Source organism: Pezoporus wallicus, unplaced genomic scaffold (assembly GCF_028554395.1).
Source record: "Pezoporus wallicus isolate ANWC-B61680 ecotype Strahan unplaced genomic scaffold, APGP_CSIRO_Pwel_v1 contig_3324, whole genome shotgun sequence".
Taxonomy (NCBI): Eukaryota; Metazoa; Chordata; class Aves; order Psittaciformes; family Psittacidae; genus Pezoporus; species Pezoporus wallicus.
Window position 1 is genome coordinate 848,105 of NW_026643042.1, and position 12,225 is coordinate 860,329.

General features: G+C 35.0%; 1 long non-coding RNA gene across 1 annotated transcript in view; it reads right to left on the bottom strand.

Annotated features, from left to right (window-relative positions):
* Positions 1–11,871, bottom strand: part of LOC130592317 (uncharacterized) — a 39,867-nt gene extending 27,996 nt beyond the window's left edge. The window contains exons 1-2 of the long non-coding RNA XR_008970525.1: positions 11,730–11,871; positions 2,587–2,685 (exon numbers count right to left, since the gene is read on the bottom strand). This is a non-coding gene — a long non-coding RNA (uncharacterized LOC130592317). The remainder of the gene's footprint in view (positions 1–2,586; positions 2,686–11,729) is intronic.
* Positions 11,872–12,225: the final 354 nt, after the last annotated feature.

Consider the following 12,225-nt stretch of genomic DNA (forward strand, 5'->3'; position numbering starts at 1 on the left):
TTGAAGTTGACACTGTACAGGAATATACACTGAAATATCCACTTGGTCCCCACCACCTGATGTTGGAAGAGTGAAAATCCTCTTACAAATGGAAGGGGAGACATTCTTTTATGGGTTTTGCACATTTGAAATAAAAAAAAATTGCTCATTATGATGAAGGCCCAAAATTTGGTTTTCTAGACAAGAATTTTAGCCTTAACTTTTAAAACACTTTAAATATGAAATATAAAAATACTATATACACTATCCACAGCATTTGCAAATCCATTTCCTTTTTAAAGGGCTTTGTTGCCATTCTTAAGTTGAACCAGAACCATCCAACTGTGTATGAGTATCCCAAGACTCTTCTCTAAACTATGGAAGTAAAGCATGCCATAAATAGGTAACCTGATATTTAGAGACATTTATATCCCTGTATGTGAAATTATCATGTATATACCAGACTTTCTGCTTTTTTGATCCAAAAAAAGATTTCAATCTGGTTTTAACCAGCTATTGGTTTCCACTATAAGTACCACCCATTTGAATACTGCTTTAAACATCACTGTTATACTCAAAATGAAAATGTGAGGACACATGATTAAACATACATGGTCAAAACTAACAAGCCCAAAACTTGATGCATCCTACACCACAGCAACTATGCTTATTTTATTTTCTATTTTAAAAAAGCCATATATGTTATCTTTTTCCTCATTCAAGTTTACTAACGTGACAGCTACTCAGGAACCTGCAATTACATGCAATTACTAGAGGTAGCAATTTTTCAGAATAATAGGGGAAGGGTACACAGTCGTACAAACAGTAATACTCAATGAGCAGTTTCCTTTCTTACAAAAAATAATTCACAATATCCTTTTACGTAATTATTAGTTACCCTGTGAGATTCTGCCTGTCTGCAACATTATTTAAAATGAACAAGTATGATGGTTGTTCCCTTTGTTTACCTTGTTTATCTATTTTCTTTTTAATTCTATGAATTCTATGCAAGGACAGATTATTTGACTCAGTTTCGTTTGTACTTTGTAGTCAATGATCCTGATCTAGGAGACTTTGAGACCACTGGAAAGTTCTTTTTTGAATCCAGATAGATTTTGGATCACCTTAACACCATCATTATCTCAGGAATACTATTATAAGAAACACAGGGTTACTGGAACAACCTCAATGTTCTAAAAAGAATTGTCTGTCATCACACCTTTTGTAGTTCCATGATTGAAATCTAATACAGTTAAGAACTCCTAATTGATTGATCTTTACTTTTTTTTCTCCCCGAAAGTGCAATCACTTTTAGCACTTAATTCATATTTATTTTGAGCATTTTCGTCAATAACATTTTATCTGTGGAGTTTCTAGCACTGAGTTACTAACTGCACCTAGTTGACAGGAACAACAGTCTCCTCATGACTTTTCTATTACTTTTTAAACTTCTTCTCCTATTCTACTTGCTGTATTGTATATTTGAAGGGATACATTTTCAGAAAAGGGCTATAAGTTACTACAGATAACCTGCACAATCCCACATTGCCAAGTCTACATACAACTAATATTTATATATACAAATAGTGACAGATACTTGCCTACTTTCTTGGAAAATTTGGATACTTTTCTTGGAAAATTACTTTTGTTTTACAGCATAATCTACTGCCTAGTTTATACTACTTTGTTAAGTTCAAATCAAAACAAAAGTATGAAATTATATTTAGTAAATTTTGCAGAATATAGTAATTAAAGTCCTTACTGACTTTATTTATAAGGCACACCAGTAGTATATTGAAGGAATCTGAAGTAATCTGAACTCCTGTAGAATTTTTTTTAAAGTAAAAAAAGGATGCAGAAAGAAGTGTATCTGTTCAGTTTGAATATCATTACAGACAGGTAGAAAAATATAAATATGTGGTGAATAAGACTAAGTTAAAAAAAGAACAAAAAAAAAGTGTTTCCTAAGTTTGAAATGAAAGAAAACGAAAATGAATAATAGCATGCAATATTTAAAGAAAACTAGCATTAGTGTGTTACAGAATGGTAGGCAGAATCTACTATTCTGCAAGGACTTTAGTAGGCAAAGATCCTAATTAAAAGTACATTTTAAGAATTTCCTATCTCATGACTGTAGATACTTTCCTTAAAATTTTAGGTTTTAGAATCATCTTATGATCAAACAGACTTCCACTTTCTTTTCTAACAAATTTCTAGCCTCTGTGCTTGGAGAGCATGGTTTAAAAATATGAAACTTTCAGGTGAAAAACAAAGTTGCCCCCTTAAATTTCTCCTTAAACTTACTTCTTTCATGACACATCCAGCAAACATCATTCCTTGGAGACTGTCTTTAACCTGTTTTTCAAAGTTAGGGACCCAATATATTAAAGCAAGTGACTTGCCAAAGATCACCCAAAAGCACCGTAAGAGAGCTAAGAACTAATTCTCTGAATCACAAAAATCTTCACCATATGACCAGCAATTCTATTAGAATTAAGACAGATATTGCATGCTTAATTATGTGGATTAGCAAAGGTCAAGGAACAATGTCATTTGTAATTGAAATTAATATTGTGATGCCTTGGTTTCCTCACCAGGAAAACATACCCGAAAGTCATGCAGTGGCATCCTTCCAGATACAGTTTCAGACATGAGGAGATCACATTCTTCTCAGTAACCAAAGATGAGAGAGGCTCTGGACATTTTCTGGAAATCAGAAGCATGCAGATTGATAAGGAGGGAGGACATGTAAGCTCTGACACTTTCTATTTCTTATAAGCATTTCTTTCAGCTCTACAGGGTGAAGTACAGGAAAGGTCACAAATCAAGTCCAAAAAGTAAAAGACAGTTGTTGCAGCTCAGAAAGCAAAGGATAGTATTTGGATCGAAGTACCTAGGTCAGCATTCAAATGAAGCTGTTCTGCTAGATTTAATAACAACAGATGCCTTATTTCTCTTTCTTTTCAGATAAATGAACCACTCTAAATTGATGTCAAGTTCACCAAAAGGTATGTGACTGAAAAAGCAGAATAACTAACTTACTTTCCTTATGGAAAAATGAAACCTCCTAGTCCAAGGAACTTAAAGGACCTGGAAACTAGAAGCAATCAGGTCAATTCAACACCCACCGACAGTATTTTCTTTTTGTAATAAATTGGTCTCAAGTGCAAAAGACCTTGACAAACTTACTTTTTCTAACACTTCCCCATTACACATGCTAATGCTCTTATCTAATTAATAAAACTCCCTTTAATTCTGCTTTCTACCAACACAGTATTTGACAAAATAATGAATATATGCTTCTATTTAGTTAAGAAGTTTCATTCCCTTTACACTAATGTAACTAAATACAAAGTCTAAGTATACATTTATCTATATAAGCATTTAATTACACATGCAACAACACAGTACCAATCAATCACTCTTTATTTCATGAAACAGATAAAAACATAGAGAATAACATTGTAATCAATTATTTCAATCAATTTTTTCTTTTTGCAGAATCAATAGTTTAGTTCTTACATGTTTATTTAAAAGTAATGCACCCACTTTTATGAGAAATGAAAAATGGGCACTTTGTAGGCAACATAAACCTTCAATTTCATTATCTGTGCACCAAAACTTACGAGAGGGGTTTAATAAGGAGTAGTATGCATAACACTAGTGACACTGAATAAGAATTAAACAAGAAATGCTTATCCAGAATGCAAGAATAAAATCCTCACACTCATGCCTACACATTCATGCTTTGTCCAGAGTCTATTCTTGCTCACGTACTGAACACATACAGTATTTTAAATGGTCTGTTCATCCAGTGCAAAATGAGTATGATTAATGGCTAATTGCTCTTTCTTGTTTGCTATCCTTCTCATGCTATGATATCAGAGTTCCACAAGGGCAACTGTAGTGGGCTGGCCAAAAAGCCTGGAGGGGAAAATTAAATCCTCTTCTTAAGTAGCAGACTAGCAGTCTCCTCCAACAAAGGCTTTCCTTCCCTTGGTGGTAATGTGATTCATTTTCCTATAAAGAAGAAGGCTGGTATTTCAATGCGTAAAGACAGCCATTACTGTGACATTTAACAAGCCTGAAACCTCTGGCTTTCTTGCTAACCTAGATCTGCCTTAAGGCTATCAGAGACAAAAGAGGCCTTCTCCTCCAGCAAGCATCAAAGACCTAATAAAAAGCCAAGAACGACTAGGCAGTCAGCTTCCCTGTCAGAAATGCAAAATAAAAATATAATATATGCAAATTTGAGGCATGCAAAAAAAATAATCATGGAATATTGCTTGTGTGTACAGTTGTACTCATAAAACCTGTAATGCACTTTTTGAATTATTCAGCAAGAAGAGGCTGAAAAGCAGCAAAGAAGCTTATTATGTTTGCTTTGCTTCATAGACTATTAGGTGGACAAAAAGAAAAAGGAATTTAGTTACGCTTGCTTATCTCCTAACCTTATAAACTTGGGATTAACAGATCAAAGAAGGATTTGGTTCAGTTGATAGAAAATGGAGCTCTTTTATAGCTGTTTGGTCTCCCTGTCCCTTATGATCAAATAAGCTTAAGCAATTGATAAAATAAATGGGGGTTTGAATTCATGTGTTTTAGTATATACATTTAATATTTGTTGTATCACGTTGTACATATGTATGCAGAATTAAGTAACAAGTAAAAGAAGATTGAACAGTGCACATCAGATGTTTTTTGTATTTTGCACATGCCCTAATACTGGAGTCCAAAGTACAAACACAAGGTACTGTACTGATATAATTTAAGTCGCTTCATGATTTTGCGAGGTATGTGGGGCATCCCACATACTACATGCATACAGTATTTCTGATGCTTCATTCTCTGATCTTGCCATCAGTCTGAAAATTAACCCACAACTTACCTCCACCTCGTGGCGCTGTACAACACTGGGACGCAGAGATGGATACACCTTGCATCACTGTGGTGTGGGCGCACGATGCTGGCAGGGCATGATGCTCGCAGGGCATAATGCTACATGTTTTCTCTCCAGCATTTCAAATTACAATTGCAATACACCAACAAGTGACTTTATTATGACAAAGATGACATGCTTCTTTTATTCCTTCATCAACAGCTCTGTTATTTTGCACAGGTCTGGAGATGGCTGTATTTCTGTGCCAAGATCTGGATAACTTCAAAGAGTCTCACCTTTTAAAGAACCGTAAAGAACCGTATATGTTCATTGTGAATCAAAATTAAATTACACATTCTTTTGAAAGCTGAGGTCAGCCCATTTAGCTATGAATTACCAAAAGATGAAGATATGTATCATTTATTTAAAGAAGATACCATACCATCCACATGTAAAATTGTTTTTTCATATCAACTAGGCCATGCGATTTCCATTTACAAATTATCACCTATAAAAACGAATTAAACGACATGGCTTACTTCTTTTTCTGTAAGGTTTTGACTGTAACTTTTGCACAAAGTTTATCTCCATTACTACAAACTGCCATCTAATAGGATATTTGGATGCAAATTGCATGAACTAACCCCCAGTACATTTAGTTAATGTAATACCTCATGGGACTTCCTAGTTGCAAACTGAGGATTGTTAATAAAACAGCAATAAAATATGGAATACCAGTGTCTTATTTATCTCTTCAACACCAACTATCATTTCTGTGTTTCTACTCTAATAACACTTCTGTTCAGAGAAGCCAGAACCATTTGAAAACTAGCACAGGAAGAACCTCCAAGAGATTTTCTAAGATTACATTTGTTCTGGCATTAAGTTTCTTAAATAAAGATTTACCAAAGTCATTTAATAACACGTAGGGGAAAGAAGGCAGATGAAGCTCTTTACATGGTGGGAAATGAACCAAGTATCAAGAACAGATAAAGCAGAAATTCTGTGACTGACCCTTCCATGGTTAGCTCTTCATAATTAATGGAGATGCTCTCATCATAGATGAGTTAGTTAGTGGCTGACTTAGATTGAGATTCATTCCAAGTAACAGCTAAACCAGTCACCGAGGAGAGAATAGCCACCATGTCCTAAGGAGGCCAGAGACCAACAAGTGGAAGGAGAGTGGTGGAAAACTACTGAGTTGACAGATACATGTAACAGCTCGGACACTGAGATTGGAATGAAAACCTTCCTAGGTCCTTTGTATATATGTACATTTGGAACATCTTCACCTTCCCACAGCTTAGTTCAACACTCACAAAATCAAAGGAAAAAATGAAAACTTCTGGAATAAAAACCTGCCAGAGGTAGCAGATTCAAAATCTGTGGATCTGATGACATCTAGATCAGATTTATTTTCCGTGTATGGCTTTTGATTGGCAAATATTACAGTTTGTTTATGTAACATAATTTTGCACTGCATGTTTGCTGGCATCATTTGCTCAGCATCTCAAGAGAAAAGGAGAAGAAAGGAGAAGGATACTAGATGATCTTAAGGTCCTTTCCAACCCTAACTATCCTATGATTCTATGATTCTATAAAAGGAGAAAAGGAGTGGGGGAACAAAAGGAGAAAGCTTAGCAATGCATAAAAAAAGGCAATATCTATTATGCTAGAGTACCAGAAAGCCAAGAATGTTTTTCCTATGTTACAGGAAAAAAAGGTTACATCCTAAACCATAATATTTTTTTAGAAATTATATATTCCTTTTCCATACAGGTCTTACATTAGGAAGAACAAATAAACAATATGAGTCAGCTAGTGATTGTGTCATTTCATTCAAATGACAGAACATGATTTGGTTTTGTTGGAAATATAACAAATGACAGCCAAGCAACACAATATTCTCTGGCTACAACATAGATCTATGTACAATTTTGCTAAATAAATTAAACAGACACTGGGGGGATAGAACACTATGTTAGTGTATTGTATTACAAACGTAAATCTTAACACTTGCAAATTTGTTTGGCCCAAGAAGATATGCAAAATGTATTGCAAAAATATCTTCAGGAAAACTGGTCTCAAAAGTTACTCTACAAAACCTTGGTGGTTGTGATCTAAGACAGAAAACAGAAATAATTTTATTTTAGCAACAATATTGGGTAACACCTAAACATATCAAAGACCAGCAAAGGACTAGATTTCACTTTCTGAATGGTTTAAAAGAAATACAGAAGGTAAATATATAGTTAGTTTCTGTACCATCTCACAGTGTCTCTAAACTCAAGAAGTTCTTATTTAACATTACAGGAACTTTTTTAAGTTCTTTATTTCAATTTACTACTATTTAATTCATGTTAAAACCCAAGCAATCTATAAGAAACAAATGCTGATGGAGTTGAAGCAATATAGACCCATGACTGCACAGTACCTTATCTGTCATATCACAATTCTATGATGTAGTTGCAATGTTACTGTAGCCGTGCTGTTCAAAAATACTAGTGAGGCAAAATTAATGAGGAGAGGTAATGCATGTTACTAAAGTGATACAGGTGAAGGGGAAGTTCTACGGAGAGAAATATTTCTCCTCAGGTTTTTGTTGGTGCATTAATGAAAGCAAATGATAATCTGCCACCTGACAGGAAGGTCACCTTAAAACAAATACATGGTATGGATTAGTTTATGTAAAGCATACCTAAATGGGTAAGAAAGACAATTACCTGATAGCTTGTACTGCTGAAACAGAGTTCATATTGATCTAAATTAAAAAAAAAAAAGAAAAATACCAAAAACCAGTCACAGATTTCTACCAATCTCCTTCAAAAATATCAGTCCTTTTGAATAACTTAAACCTTGATTGGAACTCTTATTGTTCTCTGGATATCCTTCACTATATTCTGCACAGGCTCTGACGTGCAGCACCTCTGTTGCTTGGGGTTTTTTTTGGTTTACAGGAAAAAATAAATTTAAAAGAAAAATCAGTAAAATTGTTTCTTGCCTTTCCTTGGTGAATCTTGGTGCATATAGCATCACAATTAAGGCATTCATATAACATCATGATATGATCCTTTTGCTACTCTGTCTTTCAACTGGTGTTGCTTCCAAATCATTTAACACATGCCATTGCTATCATTTAGCCTTCCCAGGTAAAGGTTGGGAGCACCTAATGCAGAACAGCCCTGCCATTGCCCTTGTATCTGTATCTTTCTCCATCACAGTGCCTGCTGCTTCACCTTGTCTTTAAATACTGTGTGAGACTTTTTGTTATCTAGAAGTTTCAGGTAGAAAGCTTTGGGAGGTCCTATTGTTATAATCAAACACTGGTGTGGTATAGAGTCCTATTATTACTTGTGGTGTAGGGTCTTAAATTGAAAATTTGTGCACTGAGAAAGTTTTGGCAACTTTTGCTATATAATTACAGTGTAATTCTGTAGGTACATAAAAAACTGCTGGTACTAGTTTACCTTCAAATCCAAAAGGTCTAACTATGGTTTCAGAAAACCTCCATTTCCCTCTGCTGGTGGACTTCATATAATATTGGGTTGGGTTCTTTGCTAAGTGCATTTCCCTTTGCCACTTAGGTTTATGGAAGGCTGAGATTTAAGACCTCAGGTGTGGAATAAATGTATGCTTGGAAGGCATTATCATTGCCATTTTACAGACCAGTAAGCTGATTTAGAGGAACCATATGATGAATCCATGGACAACAAAAATATATGACTGAAGTAGAAACACCATCTTATTCACACAGGCATCCTTTTATTGTGTTATACACAAATTTCGTCCAACACAGACTCTTATAAAGTTACTACGTAAACATTTCCTGAAGTAGTGCTTATTTGGTTGTTACAGCAAACATGACAGTTCAGTAGACGGAAGCATACAGTATCAATATGTAACAATCTAAAACTTTATAAGAAGTTTCAACTGGACTTGGGTACCCTTTGAATGGTTACACAACAGCTAATTGCTTCATAACAGAATATATAGAATTTTACTGTAATGAAAGAACTGCAAACCTTGGGTGAAAAAGCACATACATAGCATAAATGATACCTATTTTCTTAATATCTCATTTTCATTCTAAAATTATTGCCAAGAACAGACACACACCACACACTCTATATCCTACAGTTAAAAGTTCTTAGAAGTATTACTAGTTGCTTTCTTTGGCAATGCAACAAAATATACCTCCAATGTTCAGGTAATTGGATATGACATTAGTCAAACCAATTTGCTGAACACAGGCTTTTGTGCTCCAAATATGCTACAAAACTCCACTGCATCACTAATAAATACTATAGCTAAAAGCCATCACAGAAAGAAAGGGAGAGTCTGCATACGTGGGAGTAAGTAAAAGAGGAAGTCTGGTTTTATTTTTAAATTCTCCATGTGCAGAAAAATCTTCACATTCAAGGATTTCAATCAAAAAATTATGGTTTAATCACAAAAAAAAAAAATGTTACTCAACTAAAGACTTACAAACACCCCTCTGTGAATGCCTTCAGGAAAGACTGAATATCATTCTCTTGTGAATAGTTTCACTCACATACAAAGTAAGGCAGGAAACAATAACTAGAAGGAAGGAAAATTGAGCAAAACCACTTTACTGCTTGTTATCAGAATGTAGTGTAAAAGGACTGCAAGACTAAGGGGATCTTGAGAATTAAGTTATTTGAATGAGTTCCCATAAAATTCCGCGGCAAAAAGGTCACTTGTGCAGGTGGAGCCTGTTTGTTCTCTTCCTCTGCAGAATTCAGTCCTTGCCAGGTCCCCACCAGATCTTCTCTCACTGATTTCATCTACTTTTGCTTCAGATGTTCAGTTCCCTCACTGCAGACTGGAGAAATACTCTGCCTCAGAGTGATTTTCTCTCACTTCCTTTGGACAAATGCAGTCTTTCCTTTAAATATCCACTACTTTCTGAATTAATTTTTCACCCGAATTACCCATTAATAATGGGTCAGAATGATCTGTTTTCTACCCTTCAAAGAACAATAACTAAGTAACAAGTTGTATAGGTACAAGGTCACCCCAGCAGTGCAATTGCTATTTCCTGTTAGGGATAAGAAAAGTTATTAGGAGCATACAAGTGGGGTTGCAGAAGACACTGACACTAAGAGAGGAGTTTCTTCTTTGACAACTAAGATGGTGGCAGCAGTATCATCAGAAAAATCTATTAGTGCAGCAGTGTTCAAAGAATCAAACAGAAGTACTTAGGGCAGTGTTTGCAACTGAAGGACTGTACTGCTGATTATTTACCTGTAACAGCTTTGCTTATGACCAGATTCAGGTCCCTCCTACTGACTCTGCATCTTTTGAACTCAGTGATATTTATTCACAGCAAAGTTGAGGGCTACAGCTACACGTCTGAACCAACACTAAATGAAAGGCATAGAGCTGCAGACAAGATCTGATGTAGGAATACTATGACCAAAAGCTATTTACCATCAACAGCTTGTCAATCCAAAGCATACCCTGAACTCTAGCTTCTACTTTAACTATTTTCAATGAACTTGCAAGATAGGAGGAAAAAAAAAAAAGGCACGGAAACAAAAATTACAGAAAATGCCAAGCCACTGTATCAAGCACTTTGGAAAGAAGAGTTAGAATCTAAACTGATAAAGTGAAAGTCTAAAATCAACAACCTGAAATTCAGCAGAGCTGTCATCAATATACACAAGGAAAAGAACTACTAGATAGATAGAAAATAGGTACAAGGCAACACAGGAGAGGAGTAACCAAGTAGGAGTGCATCACTAAATCACTTCAGCAGTAAATATTCTGTATCTCATCACCAAGGGGACTTTAATAGCTACAGTCCTCCTCCATCATTAAGTTTCAGAGCTTTATGATTATTTATTACCATTAGCAACTAGGAGAATGAGGGCAGAGGAATGTTACTCCTAATTGAATTGATAAAGCCTACAGATAAGCAACTGAAGTCACTCTGCATCTGAAGTTTTACAGTCCACTAACTACTAAGAAGCTGGAGAGGCAAATGGATATGAAATACATACATATATAGACATACAGAAAAAAAATAATTCCCGTAAAGCATCCCAAACCCAAGTATTTAGGACTTGAGGCAACTCTCTTCTCAGAGATGAAGAGCCATATTGAATGCAAGAAGAAATGAGGAATAATTCTTAGTCAAGAAAGAATCCTAGCATTTGGATCCTAGCATTGAGTGTGAAAAAGCTGCATACCAGAGTTCAGCACTTATACACATAAATGACGGTTCAGAACTTAATTTTTTTTCTGAGCATTAGACTTGCTGCTCCTGTGAACTATGCACCTGAGAGTTGCAATGAAAACTTACCACCTACTAAGCATCCACTTCAGAAAGCACACATATTTTAATAAGACCAATTAGGAAAGCATCTACGTTAAAGGTCTTTTCCAACTTAATTGATTCTATGATTCTAACTGCTGTCATTTATAGGATTTTCTGTGTATATGAAGTTCAGCTATAGACCTAGGTTAGCAAAGTCTCAAAATATTATTTGTGCTATTTATTTACATTTTTAAAACATAGTTCATACAATTAAGATGTTGATATCATTATTACCAGCAAAAAGAAAGCTCCTCCATTACTGTTAGCATATTACAAATCTCAGGAGTGTTTTTACAGAAAACAAAGATGTTTTTGCTTAAGAGCTGGCCATGAAAGATGCTTTTCCCAGGCAATTCTGGGACACAAGAGACAAACTACGCTAGAAAGTGTAACGTTCATTTGAGATTCAATCAGACATTTTCTGTGATTGTATTCAAAAGACAGATTGTAATATTACCTAATCAATGGGAAACAGCCTTACAGCTAAATGAAACAGCACAGAATATACCAAAATTAAACATTGATACTTACTTCGGGACATAAGGTCTCAAAACCATTCAGTTGATAAACTTGGTTTATGCAAAAATTATGGAGACAAGATTTCAGTTCCTCTGTAAGACCCCAGTGATTTCCAAAGAGAAGAATCAGAAGCTCTGTTTAAGACATTACTTTCGGTTCCCTTCGGGAAAGAAAATAAAAAAAATAAAAGAAAAAGCTGGAGCTTGTCAAAAGTTGGTTTTCCTGAAAACAGCTCCCGATGAACAAGCTTATGTAATACCAATTGATTTTATCTACCAGAAAAACATTTTGATATATAATATCTAATTTTAAGGTGCATCCCTTCAGCACACACATTAAGTGTTCTCACAAAAAGCAACAAAAAAATAAATCTATCTTGAACTCAAGAATTATTTCTGCACTCCATCCTGCTTTTTATCCCCAAATTATCTATACAGTGCTTAGCTATTAATAACAGTTTTAAAGGATGCACAGCTAATACCATTCATATATCACATTCTAGCAGGCT